This window comes from Trachypithecus francoisi, unplaced genomic scaffold (assembly GCF_009764315.1).
Source record: "Trachypithecus francoisi isolate TF-2019V2 unplaced genomic scaffold, Tfra_2.0 Lachesis_group11, whole genome shotgun sequence".
Classification (NCBI taxonomy): Eukaryota; Metazoa; Chordata; class Mammalia; order Primates; family Cercopithecidae; genus Trachypithecus; species Trachypithecus francoisi.
This window is the reverse complement of record NW_022681456.1, coordinates 57,963,375-57,984,297: the sequence shown is the minus strand read 5'-3', so window position 1 is coordinate 57,984,297 and position 20,923 is coordinate 57,963,375. Positions and strand designations below refer to the sequence as shown.

Sequence of the window (20,923 nt, the reverse complement as noted above, 5' to 3'; positions counted from 1 at the left end):
AACTGACACTCATACATATCATGTCATCTATGAAGAAGTATTTCAAATAAATTACAGGTGGTAGAACATGAGTTTCTCAGCACCACAATTCCTGCACGTACAAAAATCTAATTGAGTACAGAGAAGGGAAGGATATACTCAGCCTGGGGTGTTAGGGAAGCTTCACATAGTAGGTTATATTTGAATGGAGTCTTGAAGTTTACCAGGGAGAAAAGGGAGTTGGGCATAAAGGAATCCCAGACTGAAAGAATAGCTTGTATAAAAGCAGGAAGACAAAAGACAATCATGCATGATCATGCATGCAGTGTAAAAAATCCAGGGCAGCTGAAACATGGAAAGAGCAAAGAGGTAAGGAGAGAAGTGAAAGAGAGAACATGAGGTTCTACAAACAGCAGGTAGCTTGGACTGCCTTTGATTTCTTCCTTTCCTTGTCTTTCCATCATCACCATAGCATGAGAGAGTGGAGAGAACAGAGTACTCCCAGTTAGAATTTGTCACTTCTTGGTCATTCAACCTTGGGCAAGTAATCTGCTGGGATTCATTCACTAAAATGTTGATTCACAGACCTAGCTAATCACTGAATCAAAATACAGTTTCCCAGGCCCCATCCCACACCTCCCAAATCAGGTTCTCTGGAGGTGGCTCCTGTAATCTGTTCTTTTTAAGTTCCTAATTTGCGAATTGCTGTCTTAAGTGCAGGAATTTGCCTTTGTTAAAAATGCTATGAGTGGATGTTATTTCTTTTGGCCTATTTCTTCCAAGAAGAAAAAGGAGAGAGAAGTAACCTGAAGAGTCTGAAATAGTTAAAACCTAAAATCTTTAAAATCCTCTGGCCAAGTTGTGGCATTTGTAGGGGGAGGGAAAGATTATCCAAAGGTAAGAGACTTTTCTCCCTTTGAAGCTATATTGGTGTGATGTGAATCAAACCATTCATGCAGAGAACAAAAGCACTTTTGACTTCAGCAGCCAGTTAAGATGGTAACTTAAATAAACAGGGAGGAAGAGCTAGGACAAAAGGTCAGCTTAGTCATAGCTTCTTGGGCTTCAGCTGAAGCAGTGCCGAAGGCTGAGCAGCTGTATTGAGCTGGTAATTATTCACCCTTTCAGAGGTTCCCAACCTGAAGTCACCAGACCTGTGAAGTCAATTCAGAGGGAGGTCAGGAAACTATTTTCAATATTTCAAAATTTCTACTGGATTGCTTCTCAAAGTGTTGTTCAAGGAACAGTGAGGTCTAAACCACCTGAATGACAAGGACAACGCTTGTTAAAATTTAAGATTCCCACCCCAACAGATTATATTTTAGATTGTTGGGTGTGGAAACTGGATGTCTGTATTTCTTTATTTTTTTTAAATTATTTTTTTATTTATTTATTTTTTGAGACAGTCTTTCACTCTGTCACCCAGGCTGGAGTGCAGCGGTGCTATCTCGGCTCACTGCAGCCTCTGTCTCCCAGGTTCAAGTGATTCTCCTACTTCAGCCTCCCGAGTAGCTGGGTCGCACCACCACACCTGGCTAATTTTTGTATTTTTAGTAGAGACGGGATTTTGCCATGTTGGCCAGACTGGTCTCAAACTCCTGATCTCAAGTGATCGGCCTGCCTTAGCCTCCCGAAGTGCTGAGATTACAGGTGTCAGCCACCGTGCCCGGCCCAGATCTGTATTTCTTTTTAAACACTAGAAGATTATGAAAGAACTAGTTTGTGATAAGGCTAAGAAAAATATATTTAACTAGCACCCCAATTTCCTCTGCTTTGGCTGCAACTACCAAATCATTATGGAGATTATTTCCTATGAAGGAGTAAAGACATACTATACCCAAATATGCCATATTATTTCAAGCTGAAAACACTGGAAAAATTATAGTTTCAGGAAAAGGCTGACCTATCTTTTCCTGTCAGGTGCAAGCCATAAAGATTTCTTTGCGACAGGTGCCTTCCCACTGCCAGGACAAAAGAATAGTTCTTAACGTTGGAACCTGGGACTTGGCACTGCAACAGGACTGAATTAATAGACTCTGCCACTAGCTTTACACCCCATGTATACCTCCTGGTGACTCCTCTAGAATTCACTACCCTACGCAGATTTCTTTGTCCTGTCATTTCTTCACAAATTCATTTTTGTCTAAACATTATAAAAGCATCTCGCTTTGGCCGTTTCTTGGAACTTCACACTCCGGTGGAGATCCCCCCCACACGGGTAAAACATGCATGCTTTTCTCTTCTTCATTTGCCTTGTGTCAGTTTGGCTTCCAGACCCAGCCAAAGAGTCCATAGAAGAGTAAAGGTACAGTGAAGGATATCCCTCCCTCCCCTACGCTTTGCTCATGCTAATCAGTATTCCTAACAATCCCATATATGTCTTTGATTAATAAAAGTGGAGAAATACGGCCAGGCACAGTAGCTGATGCCTGTAATCCCAGCATTTTAGGAGGCCAAGGCGGGCGGATCGCAAGGTCAGGAGATCGAGACCATCCTGGCTAACATGGTGAAACCCTGTCTCTACTAAAAATACAAAAAATTAGCTGGGCGTGGTGGTGGGCGCCTGTAGTCCTAGCTACTCAGGAGGCTGAGGCAGGAGAATGGTGTGAACCCGGGAGGCAGAGCTTGCAGTGAGCCAAGATCGCATCATTGCACTCCAGCCTGGGCAACAGAGCGAGACTCCATCTCAAAAAAAAAAAAAAATGAAGAAATATGAAGAAATATAATTTAAAATGTTTAAAGGCATTTAAATAACCAACTTTTAAATGGGACTAAGTATCACTCAAAAAACCCATCAAAGTAGTTGTTAAAATTCACTAGACTTGTAAAACACAATACAATTTTTGGACCGAATTAAAACCCAGCAGAACTAGAAGTTTTTAATTGTAATTCTGTTAAATTGAATGTTATTTTTTGGGGGGGGGATGGAGTTTCACTCTTGTTGCCCAGGCTGGAGTGCAATGGCACGATCTTGGCTTACCGCAACCTCTGCCTCCCAGGTTCAAGTGATTCTCCTGCCTCAGCCTCCCAAGCATCTGTGATTACAGGCACGTGCCACCATACCCAGCTAATTTTTGTATTTTTAGTGGAGATGGCGTTTTATCATGTTGGCCAGGCTAGTCTCAAATTCCTGCCCTCAGGTGATCCACCTGCCTCAGTCTCCCAAAGTGCTGGGATTACAGGCATGAGTCATCACGCCCAACCTGAATATTAATTTCTATGAACAAAGAAAACCTCTGAGTAGCTTTTTCTATACACATAACTCATCTTCAAGGCACTAACTAAAAAGTTCATTGTTAACATCGTTGAGCAAAATCTCTTTGTCAATAGGGATGACTGAGGCTTGCAGCATTTCTCATTTAGTGTAACACCTCCTTTGGGGTCAACAACAAAAAAAAAAAGTCAACAAACTCTATTCCCAGGTCCCCAGTGTGAGTCAGGATGTCAGAATCAGTGTTTTAGGACTAGGAGTGGGTTGTAGAAGTCATTTAATCTAATCTGTAGATGAAGAGACAAACTGAGAGTCTAGAAGGTTAATTTGTCCAGCATCCCCTGCAAACAAACCAGTAGTGGAGCCAGAGTTAAATACAGGTCTCAGGACTCCCAGCCCAGGGATCTGTTCAATATTAATGCACATTTCTTAAGTTATACTAACCAGACGCTTTTTCTAGACTCTGAGGTTACAACAGTAATAAAGACAAAATCTTTAACTTCTTAGAGGATGGAAGTAGATGATAAACACATGTATAGTTTTTGTGAAGGTTTTTTTTTTTTTTGAGACAGAGTCTTGCTTTGTCGCCCAGGCTGGAGTGCAGTGGTGCGATCTTGGCTCACTGCAAGCTCCGTCTCCCGGGTTCAAGCCATTCTCCTGCCTCAGCCTCCCCAGTAGTAGTGGGACTACAGGTGCCCACCACCACACCCGGCTAATTTTTTGTATTTTTAGTAGAGACAGGGTTTCACCATGTTAGCCAGGATGGTCTCCATCTCCTGACCTTGTGATCCACCCGCCTCAGCCTCCCAAAGTGCTGGGATTACAGGCGTGAGCCACTGCACCTGGCCGTGAGGTTTTTTTTTTTGTTTTTTTCTGAGACGAGTCTCACCCTGTTGCCCAGGCTGGAGTGCAATGGCACAGTGTCTGCTCACTACAACCTCCACCTCCTGGATTCAAGTAATTCTTGTGCTTCAGCCTCCCAAGCAGCTGAGGCTACAGGCATGTGCTACTAGTCACCATTTTGGTCAAGCTGGTCTTGAACTCCTGACTTCAAGTGATCCACCTGCCTCAGCCACCCAAAGTGCTAGGACTACAGGCATGACTGCGCCAGGCCTGAGAAACACACATATAAAGGAGAAAGTGTGAGTTGGTGATAAATGCTTTAAAGAAAACAAGGTGTCATGACAGAGAGTGTGTGTCTGACACGTAGGTGGGGGTTGGGATGTGAGACTTTCGTTTAGGTTGGCCAGGAGAAAAGTCATGTCTGTAGGACTGACCTTTGAACTGGAACTGAACGATGAGAGAAGGCTACCAGTGCTGGGTGTAAAGGAGGGGAAAAAAAATCTTTCTCTTCTACCCTTCTAGGTTCTTGGCTGAGACCCCTGTTACAATAGACAGATTAACAAGAGAGACGGATGGACACGGTGGCTCATGGCTGTAATCTCAGCACTTTGGGAAGCCGAGGTAGGTGGGTCATCTGAGTTCAGGAGTTCCAGACCAGCCTGGCCAACATAGTGAAACCCCGTCTCTACCAAAAAATACAAAAATTAACCGGGCGTGCTGGCGGGTGCCTGTAATTCCAGCTACTCAGGAGACTGTGGAAGGAGAATTGCTTGAACCCGGGAGGTGGAGGTTGCAGTGAGCCATGATTGCGTCACTGTGCTCTAGCCTGGGTGAAAAGATCAAAACTCCATCTAAACAAACAAACAAAAAAAGTAGGGAGAAACACACAGGAGTTTATTAACATGCAAATCATGCATGTTACACATGTGAGTACCCAGAGACGAGTCCATAACCTTTAAGGACTCGACTTTTATAGCATTTTTAACAAAGAACAATAAATGTGTAGAGAAATGACAGAACAAAGGAAAGCAGTTTTAGGTTTCCAAGGGCAGGGAACTATGGGAAGGTAAACATATAGGGTAAGGTAGTGGAGTAAGAGTTGTTGGCAGATTCCTCTGGTGCTGTCTCTGGGTTGGTAAGGGTCTGGAGTCAGACCTAGGAAAGGAGAATTTAGATCCTGCCTTTAGGCAGAAAGGGGAAGGGTTGAGAGAAATTTTCTTGTGTTTTCTGCTTCTTAATAAACTTCAGCTCTAAGTAATTGCTATGTCAAAAAGGCATATTTTGGGGTGACATATTCTGATCTCCTTCACCAGCAAAGAGCCCTGGGAAGAACATCAGGTGGTACAAACTATGGCGAGTACAAAGAGGCTGGGACAGAGAAGGACTTGGGAAGTGGGGAGGAGGAACATTAAACTTCAACATTAAAACTTGAAGGTAATGCAAAGTTGCTTGGATTTTATTCTAAATGCAGTCTGGGCCACTGGAGGGTGGTGAGCAAGGAGTGACACAGCCAGATTTACCTTTTTAAAGGAGCACTCTAGATGCTATGAGGAGAATGTTCTGTAAGGACGTGAGAGTAGAAACAGGAAAACCAGTTGGGAAGCTGCTACAATCCCCCAGACAAGAATGATGGTGACTTAACCAGTGTGGCAGTAGGCAGAAGTAGGCGATGGGCAGAAGTCATCAGATTCTAAATATATTTTAAAGGTAGAACCTCTAGGATACGCATCAGCCCATTGTTCTTTTTTGTGACTCACAGATATTTCTTGCCTCCCTCAGATGGTAAATATATTGTGGTTAGTGACAAGGCAATGGTGATACTGTGTAAAATTTGATATCCCCCTATTTTAAAATGTCAGAAAAAGACAGAAATGCAGATCCCCAGTCCTAGACATGGCCCACCTCAATTTCCCTTGTAGCGACTCCTTGAGTGGCGGTAGTGCTTAAAAACTGTATTTTATGTGTTAATCGCTCAGGAGACAAATACATAAAGCAGAAAGGGCTTTAGAGACAGACCTAGATCCAGATTTGGGCACCACAACTTACCAGCTGTGTGATCTTGAGCAAACAACCTGACTTCTTTGAACCTTTGTTTTATTGTCTACAAACTAGAAATAATCATTTTAAATATTTTTAAATATCATTAAATATTTTAAATGGCTAAAATATCTTGCACAGTGTCTGATTCTGCATATATTAGGCATTCAGGAAGGGTAGTTATTATTCTGAGCTTGTTCCCTGTGACCTCTTACACTTTCCTGATGAGACTGTACCAGAACTAGGTAAACTGCAGCCCTTTGAGCTTAAAAGTCATGAAAAGGTGCATTTCCTGGAAGCTCAGAGGATCTCAATAATACTGTAAATATCTTCTGCTATGTTCACAAATATTTAGAGTGAATGGGCACTTATGACGGGCTCCTAAAACTGGCACTTTAAATTTGGTCTCTAGAGGCCTTGTGAAATTGCCTGCCTGAGTTTCACAGCCTCTAATGTTAAACATCGTCTTAATTAAAACTTTCATTCTGAGAGAAAGAATCTAAAATAGGGAAAACCCAGAGTGGGTCCCCTGGCTGCTGAAACTATCCAGAGCATAAAATAAAAACCTCAAGGTCAAGGACTATTTAACCAAAGCTTAGCAGAGATATTTTCAGACTCTTATGCAAATTAAAACCACAAGATTAAACATAATTCTGGGCATAGTATTCAGACAGGTCAATTCAGCCAATTCAGGCCTCTTTTCCCTGCTGAATACCTATAATTTGTCATATCTATTTAAATGTCCCTTTTAGGCAGCTTCAACTCTACAGTTAATGAGAGAATAAATCATATGATAATTTGTTAGCTCTGTCCACAAATATCACCACCTTTGGTTTTCAAGGCCAGAGTCCCATTTTTTAGAGTTTTATCTTTGTTATCTTAAAGGTCAGTCACCTCCACTTCTTACAGATACAAACAGCCCTGCCAAATGAGTGATTTTTTTTTTCTTTTTCAGACACAGGGCCTCCCTCTATTGCCCAATCGGCCGTCAAAGCTCACTGCAGCCTCAAACTTCTGGGCTCAAGAGATCCTCCTATCTCAGCCTCCCAAATAGCTGGGATTACAGATGCATGTTACTGTGCCCAGCCAATTTTTTTTTGTTTCCGTAGAGGGGAGGTCTCTCTTTGTTGCCCAGGCTGGTCTCAAACTCCTGGCTTTAAGCAGTCCTCCTGCCTCGGCCTCCAAAAGTGCTTGAATTACAGGTGTGAGCCACTGCACCCAGCAGAGTAATTTTCAATTGTATTTCCATTAGTCTTTCCTTTAGTCTCTTATCCACAGCTCCATATCCACATAAGGAATTGACACCCCTTTGATCTTCTATGAATCTTCCAAAATGATTACTAACTAATTTCAAATACCACCCAAGCATATATGATGATTAGGACTGTACACTGACATTTCTTCTTCCCTTTCAACAGCATGGCATAATATTGGCACAAAGAAACCAGCAGAGAGTAATGACAGTGTCACACAGTTCATCACATGGGTTCCAATATCTAATGGGTTACATGAAATTAGTTCATCTATATGGATTAATTCCTTTCAAAGTAGTTTTTAGTCAAGTTCCCCTCAAAAACATACTGTGCAGAGATTCCATTGTTCTGATCATTCTTAATATACCCTCTGCTGTTTTGCCAAAAATAACAACTAATATTTACATGATGTTGACCATATGCTGCGCACTGTTTAAAGACCTTACATCTAGAAACTCATTTAATCCTCATGAAAACTCTGCTCGGGAGGCTGAGGCAGGAGAATGGCGTAAACCCGGGAGGCGGAGCTTGCAGTGAGCTGAGACCCGGCCACTGCACTCCAGCCTGGGCGGCAGAGCAAGACTCCGTCTCAAAAAAAAAAAAAAAAAAAAAAAAAAAAAAAAAAAAAGAAAACTCTGTAAGGAAAGTACTGTAATTATCTCACTTTACAGATAGGGAATTGAGGAATAGTGATTAAGTAATTTTCAGAATGTCACCAGTTATGAAGTGAAACCCAGTTGGTCTGACTCTATAGACAAAACTCTTAGCACCTGCACTAGGGTTTTTCAACCTTGGCACTACTGACACTTTGGACCAGATAATTCTTTGTTGTGGAGGGCTGTCTTGTGTGTTGCAGGCTGACTAGCAACATCCCTGGCCTCCACTCAGTAGATGCCAGTAGCAACAATACCATACCACCTGCATTGTGACAATGAAAAATGTCTCCAGACACTGCTCAGTATCCCCTGGGAGGCATGTTATGACTACTACCCATTGAGATTCACTGTCCTATACCATATTGCTACTGCATTAAAACAGTAAAGAATAACTACGCTTACAGTTGTAGAAGGAAAGCTAAAATTCAAGGATTAATGTCATTAATCAAATGAATCCTCACTCACTGTAATTAATATTGACAGTAGACTGTGCTGTCTTTGCTCCCTCTTCTCTGGCCTTTTCCTAAATTGGAAAATTGCTCACCTAAGACCCTCAGTTGGCTCAGCTGGAGATTTGGCCCTTCCCTTTAAGTCTATAACTGGAGCATTGAAAGAGGTGTGCAGCTTCTTAAGCAGTAACTGAGGCCGATCTCTAAAAAATGCAGCCTTGAAGGTGTGAGGAGAGAAAAGCACAAATAGAACTTCATTTTCTCTTAGAAAGGAAAGTTATTTTCCCTTTCCACCTTCAGCCGGCTATTGCTGCCTTGTTCCCTAAATAGTAGGTTAAAATGTTCTGCAGTTCATGGGACTGCAAAGGTTTATGTGCTTACATGGTGCCACTCAGGTTCTCCCTGGATGCTGTGCACAGAAAAGCATTGAGAACACAACGCTTTTCACAGCTTTTTGATGTTTTCTGGGGCTAAAAAAATTGAGTTGAAAATAAGGAAGACTTTTTCTTAGCTTTTCAAATCTCCATAACCAAGAGGATGCCTATGGTAATCTTGGAAACTGTTGCCAAAGGGAACATGCCTCGTGGGCAATGTCTAGTGAGTAGGTAGGAGACTGCACCTGATCAATAAACAATGGTGGAGTTGTTTTCATGGAGCATGTTTTCCATGAACCCAACCCAAGCAAATTAAACCATACATAAACCACCAGCCAGTGTGATATCTTTAAGAAATCAGACTATGCTCAATCAGAATAAAAACACCCAACTGGGTGTCATTAAGCTTTTGAAAGTCCTTATGCTGCTGGAATTTTTCCCTTGAGGTAATGGTTTTGTTCAATATTGTTGCAGTGTGCATTTTTGAGTATTTGGCATGTGCTGGGAGCTATTATTCTAGTTCTCCCCCCACTCACAACTTCTCTGGCAGATACTACAGTGAAAATTTCAGTGAAGTAGCAATCAAGGAATCTTCAGTTCCACTGCTCCTTCTGCTAACAACACGTTGTAACCTTGACTAAACTACTTAACTTCAATGAGAATCAGATTCCTCAACCATATAGTGAAAAGTTTGGATTGTTAAAAAAAAAAAAAAAAAAAACTGTAAGATGTCCTACAACTCTACAGTTCTATGATCCTTTAAATTTATTTTTTAGCTAACATGTATTGCACTCTTATTTGTTACATGCAATTCATTGTTCTAAATACTTTTCCATGTATTATTGCACTTACATTTCACAACTCTGTAAGGCAGTTACTATGCTCACCATGTTAAAAATGAGGAATAATTCTATAATGTAGTTCAATGTAGTTTCGCCAAGGGGAAGTCTACCATTCAGGTGGAAGAAGAATCATGCTAGAGAGTACACAGCATAAGGGCAGGTGCCACAGCCACTCACTGACCTCTCTCAGCACCTATCACAGGTCCTGGCACCTAATGGGAAGTCAATAAATACTGATTAGATATGTAAGTGAAAGAATAAAATTCAGTATCATTTTTATAAAATGTATCAATAAAGATAGGCAGCTATGGTTTACAAGCTTAGAACTCACCCAAAAGTCCATATGCTGTGTTTCAAAAACATTGAGGCTTTAGTTCTCATATGAGTTTTGATGTTCCAAGATTACCCTTCATTTGCTTTTTAAAAATAAATGTATTCACATGGTGGAAGAATTTTAAAAATAAAATTTTTACTGTGGCTTCTCACTGATAATTCTGGACTACATGGGAATTTTAATTTTCTAATCCTGGTTCATATAATCAGGGAGTACATTTTTAAGGAACTGTGTTTAACTGCAATCTTATTTTAAAATGTTTCACAAAAAGATAAAAATTCGGGCAGCTATCTCGGAAGTCATGCTTTGTCAGATGAAATAATTATGTTTTTCGATAATTTTGGCAAACATTGAAAGGGAACATGTGCTCTAGATGAGGAAAAAATTCAAGTGCATGTAATAGCTTATTTAACATCAAATAAAATGCTATTCTATCATTTTGGTATGCCCGAAATATTTCCTAAAAGCAAAAAAAAAAAAAAGTTTATCAATAAAAAGATTGTGATAACTCAAAATGTAATAATTTGCTCTTGTTATTATTCTTAGTATTAACTTTTTTCTGTTATTTCTATTTGATAGTAATAACACACAGAAAGTGTTGCAGGGTCTATGTCAAGGCCAAGATTGACCACTACAGAAGGAGCATTCAAAAATAGCAGGGAGGCCTGGTGCGGTGGCTCACGCCTGTAATCCCAGAACTTTGGGAGGTGGAGGCGGGCAGATCACAAGGCCAGCCTGGCCAACATGACGAAACCCCCTGTCTACCAAAAATACAAAAAAATTAGTGGGGCATGGTGGGATGCACCTGTAGTCCCAGCTACTCAGGAGGAAGAGGCAGGGGAATTGCTTGAACCCAGTAGGCAGATGTTGCAGTGAGCAGAGATCACGGCTCTGCACTGTAGCCTGGGCACAGAGCAAGACTGCATCTCAAAAAAAAAAAAGAAAGAAAGAAAGAAAGAAAACTAGGCCAGACGTGGTGCCTTATGCCTGTAATCCTAGCACTTTGGTAGGTGGAGGCTGGTGGATCACCTGAGGTCAGGAGTTTGAGACTAGCCTGGCCAACATGGTGAAACCCCATTTCTACTAAAAATACAAAAATTAGCCGGGCATGGTGGCGGGTGCCTGTAATCCCAGCTACTTGGGAGGCTGAGGCAGGAGAATCACTTGAACCTGGGAGGTGGAGGTTGCAATGAGCTGAGACTGTACCATTGCACTCCAACCTGGGCGACAAGAGTGAAACTCCACCTCAGAAAAAAAAAAAAAAAAATAGTGGGAAGAGTAGTGGAATGAATAATAGCCAGGCCTTATTTCTAAGAATCCATTTTAAAAATATATTTTAAAAAAGGATCAACCCAAAATGATTCTGTATTGCCAGATCTTGTAAACTTTATGTGTCATCAAAACAACGAAGTCTCCTGCATTCCAAAATGTGAATTTCTAATCTATAAATTTTTATGTTGACATGTATTTGTCTGTCACTTATGTGGCATGTAGAAAAGTAACTAAGATACTCACTGGACCCAGTTGCTTCAGAGCAAAGCTTTCATTCCCTTTAGTTTGGATGATAACCATAGATTCTGTAACCCAATGATCAAAGATATAAAAGAAATTGAGATTCAAAACTGACAACATTGACCTTTGGGATAAAATTCTCTAGCTACTGTATTCTTTCACAGAATGTTTAACCTTTTTTGGTTGACTCTCCAAAGATTCCACCCTCAGTAAAGCAATTTTCCATAGCTAGAATTAACACTTACATGTGTTTTACAAAACCCTAAATTAGATTTTCCACATAGAATATGTTCAGTAAAGGATTTGGACTAATAAAGGATTTGGTTTTGGTCCACAGAAGACATGAAAATGACTATTTTCTACTAGCTCATTTATTCAATCATCTTTTCCTTCCACAAATATTTATTGACTGCCTTCTATACTCCAGGCACTGTGCGAGGCATTGTGGGTGCAGCAATGAACAAAACACAGTCCTTAGTCTTGACCTAACAGAAAAGATAAATAAGGACAGACCCAATTACAATACTTAGTATATATGTTGTATGATCTGTGCTGACACCTCACCCAGGCTCCAGCAGCCCAAGATTTCCCACAGGAAATGCCATCCATGCTGAAATGTGAAGGACCAGTAGAAGCAATCCCAGGGGAAACGGCAGCTGGGGAGTAGGTGAGACCCAGGTCGAAAGTTGTTTCAGATAGAGAAAATGAGATTGGCAGATAGATGGAGCATGGGGCATTCCAGAAACACAAGCTGTCTCTCACTACAGGGCAAGTAGATTTTTGCTCCCACTGCTGTATCCTATTTACAACCTCTTTTGACATAGATAGGATAGTTAAGACAGTATCTGTGAGCTTCTACCATATTTGGACGCAATTATTTTTTCAGCTCTCAAATTTGGTGACAATACTATTTCCTTTTACATTTCTTCTCCCTCATGCCATGTTCTGCCCCTCCCAGTGACCTCTGCAGTCTGGCTCCTTTGCAATCTCCAGCTGCCTTCTGACTACGTCATTATCACCATTGAAGGGCTAATGAGACTGGACAGGAGGGCTGATGCCTACCATGCCGGTGCTTAAGTTTGACTCCCAGCTGCCTACATTTCTCTGGCTCACAGAATTCCACTGTTCTCCTTTCAGGAAGAAAAGGATTACAAGATTAGCTTCATGATACCATTTCCAGCCTACCATATATAGTAAGAGGAAGCAATTAAATGTGACTTCTATGACAACCTTTCAATCTTCAGCCATACTCCCCACTAGGATATCTGTCTGGAGGGAGGCAGCAGGGGTTTCAACTATGTAGGTGAGGTCAAGGAGTGTATAATTACAGCCAAGTGCTACAGAGTCTAACATTTCTTTTAGCCTCCTGCCACAAACAGCAACCAGTGTGTGAATAAGGCACAAAACAGTTGCTCAAGTTAGAAAGCCAACATTGTGGGGAATCTGAAAGTCTAGCCTCCATGGGTAGTGCAAAAGAGAGTCCTTTAAGTAAATAGACTCAAACAGCTTTAGGAAACACTGTTAACCATGCCCAGCTAGCCTGGATTTCAGCTGCAATGGAGAAAAGAAATACATTTGTCAGAATCCTACCTTTTTTTTTTTTTCTCAAGACTCAGCCATTCCAAAAAGCCTTCCCAAAAGCATGCAGTCAGAATGGTCATCAGAACAATAAATCACAGAGATTTCTGGGGTATAAGAAGAAAAACAAATGCTTTTCAAACCATTATGTTCTCAAGGAAGATGGATAGACCTTCTAGAGGAAAACTCAAGATCTCCACTGCTGTTCTGAGCTCATAAATGGACAAAGAGTATTTTATTTAGGTGAACATTTTGAGATTTGGCTTGGCTTACTTACAGTGGAGTTTAAGGGAGTTGATTGGTTGTGCTTCATAAAGAGAGGAGAATTTGGCATCCCTGGGAACTCTAAAGTACAGAAGGAGGACTGGGTCTAGGAGTCGAGGCAAAATCTCCAGCTTCAGGAAACCATTACAGCTGCGGAGAAGCTTTGGCCCAGGCTTTAGGGTTCTTGTATCTCTCTCTTAAGAGATGTCTGTTGACCTTGGAAAAGAAATGAGGCATGAACCTGGGACAAGAGCCCATTAGCCCCGCATAGTTCTAGCTGGTGCAGCACAGAGCCCTGGGAAACTAGGAGTTAGAAAGGACTCAGATGAAAAGATAGAGGGGGAAGGGAAAGGAGAAGGCAGCAAAATGGTGAATGGTGCTGTAGAGAGTGGCTTGACAGCAGGGGAAACAATTGCTCTGAGGCAGGATGGCCCAAGGAACTTCTAGAAGCAGGAGAGCTAATATTCAGTTTTAAATAGCTTGCTTTTTTGCAACATAAACTCCTCCTTAAAGCATCAGTGAAATCTGCTGCACATACAAGGGCTTTGAGTGAATGACTGTTTCTGGGAAACCAAGAAAAGTGACTCAGGTCCAGGTCTGCATTCACGTGAAACAAAACAAGAATGATAGGAGAGGGGAAAAAAAAAAAAAAAAAAAAAAACATAACGTGAGCAGGACCCACAAAACCGAGATAAGACCATGACAAATAAACCCTCCAGAAATGTGCATAATCCTGTGTCATGAGTCTGACTTTTCTCAATTCTAGAATAGGGTATGGAGAAGGTAATCTTATCTAGACCTCAGGGGCAGGTGACCCAGCTAGCTTTCACTCAAGTGATATATAATCATTCTGCTGTGGCTTATGTCATGTGATTTGAAGGATGCAATAAGTATACATATGTAACAAACCTGCACGTTATGCACATGTACCCTAGAACTTAAAGTATAATTAAAAAAAAAAAAAAAGAATTTCCTAAACAAAATGTAGAATATTTCCTCTTGGCTTGTGCCAGAGCCTGAAATCAACACCATCATCATTCTTTCAGGGTGAAGCATGAAAATCTTCCCTTAAAATGCAATCATACTCTGACACCCATTAGGATCACTACTATCAAAAAAAAAAAAAACCCAGAAAACAAGTGTTGGCAGAGATGTAAAGAAGTTGGAACTTTTGTGCACTGTTTACTGGGTTGTAAAATGGTGCAGCCACTATGGAAAATTGTGGCTGTTCTTTAAAAAATTACAAATAGAACTACCATGTGGTCTAGAAATCCCATTTCTGGGTATATTTCCAAAATAATTGAAAGCAGGATCTCAAAAAGATATGTGAACACTCATGTTCTTAGCAGCACTATTCCCAATAGCAAAGAGGTAGGAACAACCCAAATGTCCATTAATAGATGAATGAATAAACAGAATGTGCTATGTACATGCAATGGAATACCATGCTCCCTTAAGGAGGAAGGACATCTTGTTACGGGCTAAGACAGAAATGAACCTTGAGGACAGTATGCTAAGTAAAATAGGCCAGTCACAAAAGGACAATAACTGTATGATTCCACTTATATGAGGTATCTAAAGTAGTCCAATGTATAGATATGAAAAAGTAGAATGGTAGTTACCAGGGCTTGGGAGGAGGGGGAAGTAAGGAATCATTTAATAATGACAGAGGTTCAGTTCTGCAAGATGAAAACATTCCGGGGATCCGTTTCATACCATTGCAGATATACTGAACACTATTGAACTGTCCACTTAAAAATGGTTAAGATGGTAAATTGTATATGTTTTTTAACCACTATAAAAACGCAGCCATCTTCTGTATAACAGGTCACCTTAAACCATCCTTCTTTACACTTTGTTATGAATTCATTTATCAGATTAGCTTCATTCTCTGAAGGACAGATGTGTCAGTTTTTTTTTTTTTTTTTGAGACGGAGTCTCGCTCTGTTGCCCAGGCTGGAGTGCAGTGGCCGGATCTCAGCTCACTGCAAGCTCCGCCTCCCAGGTTTACGCCATTCTCCTGCCTCAGCCTCCCAAGTAGCTGGGACTACAGGCACCTGCCACCTCGCCTGGCTAGTTTTTTGTATTTTTTAGTAGAGAGGGGGTTTCACTGTGTTGGCCAGGATGGTCTCGATCTCCTGACCTCATGATCCGCCCGTCTCAGCCTCCCAAAGTGCTGGGATTACAGGCTTGAGCCACCACGCCCGGCCATGTGTCAGTTTTTATAAAGAGGAGAGTCAAAAGGGTGTTAGGAAACGGAGGCTCAGGGCATCATAGAAATCTCTGGGCATCTGGGAAGACGACCAGGCACAGAAGCTAGGTAGCTAATGCAGAGGGGAGCGGGGGCTGCAGAACCATGAAAGAGAGAGGGGCAACACAAAGACATGAGAAAATGCACAAAAAATACATTTTTTTTCTCATATTTTCCCTGAAGCTGCTATCCTTGGGTGACCTCAAGAACTTAGAGGCAGTGAAAAGTTGCCTTTGCAAAGGCTGCCCTGAGAGACACTCAGAATAACATGGTTTGAAGGGCCCTTCTGGCAAGCACATCACAGCTGGGTTTCCAGGACCACAAAGGCAGACTGAAACTTTCTCCATTAGCTGTGAGTGTGCCCTGCTGAACCTTGTGGGCCCAGATGGTGCTTATTTTTAGGCACCTTCCTCTTTCCATGACTAACTGGGAATTGTAAAGTATGGAGCTGGGTCTAAGAGCCAAGGCAAAGTCTCTATTTTCAGGAAAGCATTACAGCTGGGGAGAAGCTTTGGGTCAGCAGTCTCCTGGGTTCCTGCCCCTCTGTTAAAGGGAGAGACGTCTGTTCACCTTAAGCACAAATGGGGGCATGGACTTGGGGCTGAGGAAGCCCTGAGAACATATCAGCCTCAAATGACTACAGCTAGTGGGAAAGGAGCCCCAGCGAAGAGCTGCTGCTTCACTGTTACCCCGATGTTGCCCCTGACGAGATGATTCTGCACTGATAGGCTTTCTGCACTTAGTCTGGGCCTGCCTGGGCCACTCATCCACCCATGGGCAGGACTCCAAGCCTCCAACTTTCATCTGGCTCTTTGCTCCAGGCCTTGCCCACACTGCATCAAGGCCAGCCTAGCATGAAGCTCTCATGTCCTCAGAAGGCACCTGGCAGAGAAGCTCAGTGTGGGCAGAAAAGAAGTACAAGGTTTTCTGAGAGTTCACTGAGTAAATACAGTGACACACATATAGACGACGAACCTTAGTCCATTCACTTGCGTATGTAAAAAACTGTGCGTTACCTATTCTTCTCGCTCTTGAAATCAATGTAATTCTGACTCCAAGCTCCATTCTCACTGGACCTGGAAGAAGTTAAACCTATGCTTTCTTGCATTTCCTCCTGCAAATATGTAAAGGTCCTGGGGTCTTACTAGCTTCAAGATGGGTAATTCCCTCAAGGTGTCAGTGTGGGTCCACACTGGCTGTGGCTGAGACACCCATTACCTCAGGTTGTGCTGCTTCTTTGCCAAGGTTAGAAATCTCAGATGAAACCCGGGAACACAAATGGGAGAACCCAAGCCTCCTACAGGTGCCCTTCCTGTCAACACTTCCCCCCTGAAGCCTTGTCACAACCTGAGTTAGGGTACAAATTCTGAGGGCAGGACCTCTCTCTCCCTCCCAGTCACCAGAAATCTCTCCTTCCAGCCTTATTGTTTCACAGATGGCCTTTTCCACTCCAGCTCGCTCCAGGACACACGTCAACCATTTAGGATCTTAGAACACAGTCTTGACTTTCATTAAAGCTTTTTGTGCTTTCAACCCTGAAAAATTCCCAAGATAAACAATCACAAAGCTTGGCCAACATTAGGGGTTAGGATCTCCATTTGAAATAAAGCATAGGTAGCCTAAGTGATGTGTACCATGTGTTGGAGGCAAAATCTAGACAAAGAAGCCAGGTGTGCTGATTGTAGGTAAATGTCCTGTCCGGGATGCCAACAAATTGCAAGTCAGAGAGCATGCAGCAAATACTGGTTTTGGAACCAGCAGGCAAGAAACTGAAGGCTCACTTGTGTTTTATTATCAACACTGGGGAAGCTGAATAAAACCAGCTAGTGGTGGGCAGGGAGCCAGCATTGGCTTGATTAGATCTTCACTCCGTGGTTACCAGCCAGTGCCATCCAGGGAGAGCCTGAATCTGGAGGAGGAGAGGCTGTGCTGCCAGTGCAGCCAGCACCTGTGTTTGACTATTTCTACTGCTTATTTCAAGCAAACAGGCAATGACGCAAGAAAGGCAGGAAAGAGGACTCTCTGAGCCTGGCATCTGGTAAGGCCATGTTTTACTGAGCATGCACATTGCTTGTCTTCCATCTTGAGGATAAACCACTTGGCCCTCAGTCAGAAGCTCTCCTAACTAGAAAATGTCTTATTTTGGAAACAAATGCTAAGTAATGGGTTGACTTCCTGGTGTTTATCTCTCTGAAGTCAGCTTCATATATCTGGGGGCTGGAAGCGATTAGGGGAAGGACTGTTGGAAGCTACATCAGGAAGATGGTCCTGTTTTCTGAGATGTCCTCTAACTTTTTTGCAGGGCATCTCACTCCCCTCGGGACACCCCCACCTTCTCGTGCCTAGCGTCACCAGGCCGCCTTGCTCCCTTTCTCAGGATGCCACCTAGACCTGGACTTTCCGGGCACTGTCTCAAGGACAAAAATGATACTGCCTTCATCCTCATCAAAATTGCCGTTTTCTGGATGTCATGCTGTATAGAATCAGGTGGCGGTGGTGAATGGGCCCACATAAATAATTCATTCTAAAACACGAGCCCTGCCAATGTTGTTATATAAAAGAAACTTTCCAATGGAGTATAAACTTTATCACGAACTTGAGAATTTGTATCAGCTTTGTTCACTACCATGATTTGATAGAAAATTATCTCATTAAACCCAACAAAACAGGCCAGTAATAATAATATGGTTAAAAATGAGCCTCAAGAGACATATTTAGTAACATTTGCCAAGTTTGGAATGTAATACATTATTTTGCTATTGCTGAAATCCTCAGTAATAATAACAATGTTGAAAAAGTACTTTCTCAGAAGGGATGGTAATTTCATAAGTTTAACCCTAATGTATTTGTATACAGAAAATGAATACATTGAGCTCCAAAAGCAATAAGGCCCATGGGGCAAAAAGGATAGTACTAGGGGAAAGTCAGGTCATTACTAGACAAGAGGCCTGAGGCAGAATAAACATGGTCTTGTGCAGAATTTTTTAAACTTCATGTAATGAGTGTTGTGGAACCAATTCCATGAGTTTTAACCAAACTTTTCTTTCTAATGGTATGAAATGGAATGTACTATACCACGGATAGTAAGGTCAGTATACACATGTATAAAATATATATGAGTTTGAATAATATAAAATGTAACTATGACTGAGGATCGTGGTTTAAAATGTTTGAAAGCAATAAGTTCAAGGTGCTGGTTTTAAACTATTTTTAAGCTCAGAATTTTTATGTGGAAGCTTAATATGTAAAATAGATCAAAACAAATCTGCCATCACTGCAGGCACTGGTGAAGGGGGCGGGATTCGGCTCTGTCAGCTCACTACAATCCACCTTCCTGGGAGCAGCAGAATTTTGAAAACCACTGGTTCAGAAATTACACTGCTCCAGAAATTACACTGCTCCAGAAATTACACTGCTCCAGAAATGACACTCTGTCAGTTCCCCTAGTATAAGCATCAAATTGATTCTTACTATTGAGGTTTCAGAGACCCAATAATACCACCACCTATCCCACTGAAATTCTGAATTGAGAGAGACAATGGTGTCAAGCAGATGAGGGTCAAGTATCAACAAAATACTAATAAAAGCTATGTTGGGGACTGTACTTAAGTGCAGGGTATCAGTGGATTTCCTAATTTAAACAGCAGAATTAGATAGACCTATGCAGTCATGGCAGCACTGGAAACCTGGAAGGCCCCAACCCTGACTCCCACTCAGAGGCAGAGACTCAGCAGACAAGCCCATCCCAAAAGCAAAGGGATGGGAAAGGCTAAGCTAGACATGCCTATTCAGAGAAGCCAGGAGTGCTATATTAATTGACACCTCTCCACAAAGAAATAGGAAGCAGGTGGAAAAGAGGCTCCTCTCCATGACACTTAGCAAAATGAAATATGCTTTTTCTTCATAGCACTTACTGCAATTAGAATGAATGACTGCCTCCCTTAATAGACTATAGACTCTTTGAAGGTAGAGGCTATATCTATTCTATATACTGTTATGTTGCTAGCGTCTAGCACACATTACATGCTCAACAAATATGTGCTGCATGAATAAGACTAATGTAAAAATAGTGTCAATATAATAGAACACCTAAACCCCACTTTCAATACCAAGGTATTTGAGAATTGAATCATATTCTTTCAATGTCAAGCAAAACGGAGGCAGGCCTACTCTTGAGAGTATTTGAAAGATTGTATTTGCTCACCTTGGTGAACAAAGAAAAAAATTAGTCCTGGCAGGGCATGGTGGCACATGCCTGTATTCCCAGCATTTTGGAAGGCCAAGGCAGGTGGATCACCTGAGGTCAGGAGTTCAAGACTAGCCTGGCCAACGTCATGTAACCCCCGTCTCTACTAAAAATACAAAAAAAAAAAAAAAAATTAGCTGGGCATGGTGGTGCATGCCTGTAGTCCCAGCTACTCAGGGGGCTGAAGCAGGAAAATCACTTGAACCCCGGCTGGGGTTGCAGTGAGTCAAGATCATGTCACTGCACTCCAGCCTGGTGACAGAGTGAGACTCTGTCTTACAAAAAAAAAAAAAAACTAGTCCTACTCATGGAAAAGAAGCTGTAAAAAAGTAGGAAATCTGCCCCCATGAGAAAGAACAACCAGAGCAAAGCTTCCCTCTTCTGGAAAGTCTGTCAGGTTCTTACAGTTTCCTGGAAGAAAGGCCTTTCTCTCATGTGGTCTCAAACTCTTCTCTGTGAGTAAAGTATAAATCACTTTCATCTTCTGTGAGAAAACAACTTTGACTTATCAAGCCTACCTTTTTACGTGGCCTTTGCCTACCAAATCTACAGGGTGATGAAGTTGTTATAATCAACAAATCCAAGAGAAGTAGCTATTTAAACCATAAGAATTGTAGCCATGTTTCCTCGTGCCATAAGTCCATGCTCTTAGGGGGCATTAGGTCTCCAGCCACTAAAGAGTCTCATTAACAACAGCAGCATGTGAGGTCAAGTGGGAATGTACAGAGACACTAAGAACAGCCCTCAGCCAAAAATCTCTCCTTTATTTATTCCATATTATAGACTCCACGGGGGGAAGGCTATGAAAACTCCTATTTAGATTTAAATATATTTTGAGAAGGCAAGCCTCTTTGACCTTTATGTCACACCCCTTATGGACTTACAGCCCATCAATAAGGGTTATTGATAATTTAAACAGAAATTACTTATATCCTCTCTACAAAAAAGAGCAACATTTTATTTATTTATTATTTATTGATTGATTGATATTATTATTTGAGACGGAGTTTCACTCTTATTGTCCAGGCTGGAGTACAATGGTGCGATCTCAGCTCACCGTAAACCCCACCTCCTGGGTTCAAGCAATTCTGCCT

General features: G+C 41.8%; 2 long non-coding RNA genes across 2 annotated transcripts; one reads left to right on the top strand and one right to left on the bottom strand.

The window, feature by feature from the left end:
• The first annotated feature begins 1,099 nt into the window (after nucleotides 1–1,099).
• LOC117091020 lies at nucleotides 1,100–17,978 on the top strand. The gene is made up of 3 exons (XR_004440213.1): nucleotides 1,100–1,156; nucleotides 4,556–4,654; nucleotides 17,886–17,978. It is a non-coding gene; the product is annotated as an uncharacterized LOC117091020 (long non-coding RNA).
• On the bottom strand, nucleotides 9,696–12,624 carry LOC117091019. The gene is made up of 3 exons (XR_004440212.1): nucleotides 12,553–12,624; nucleotides 11,494–11,555; nucleotides 9,696–9,856 (listed from the first exon to the last, which is right to left on the bottom strand). It is a non-coding gene; the product is annotated as an uncharacterized LOC117091019 (long non-coding RNA).
• Nucleotides 17,979–20,923: the final 2,945 nt, after the last annotated feature.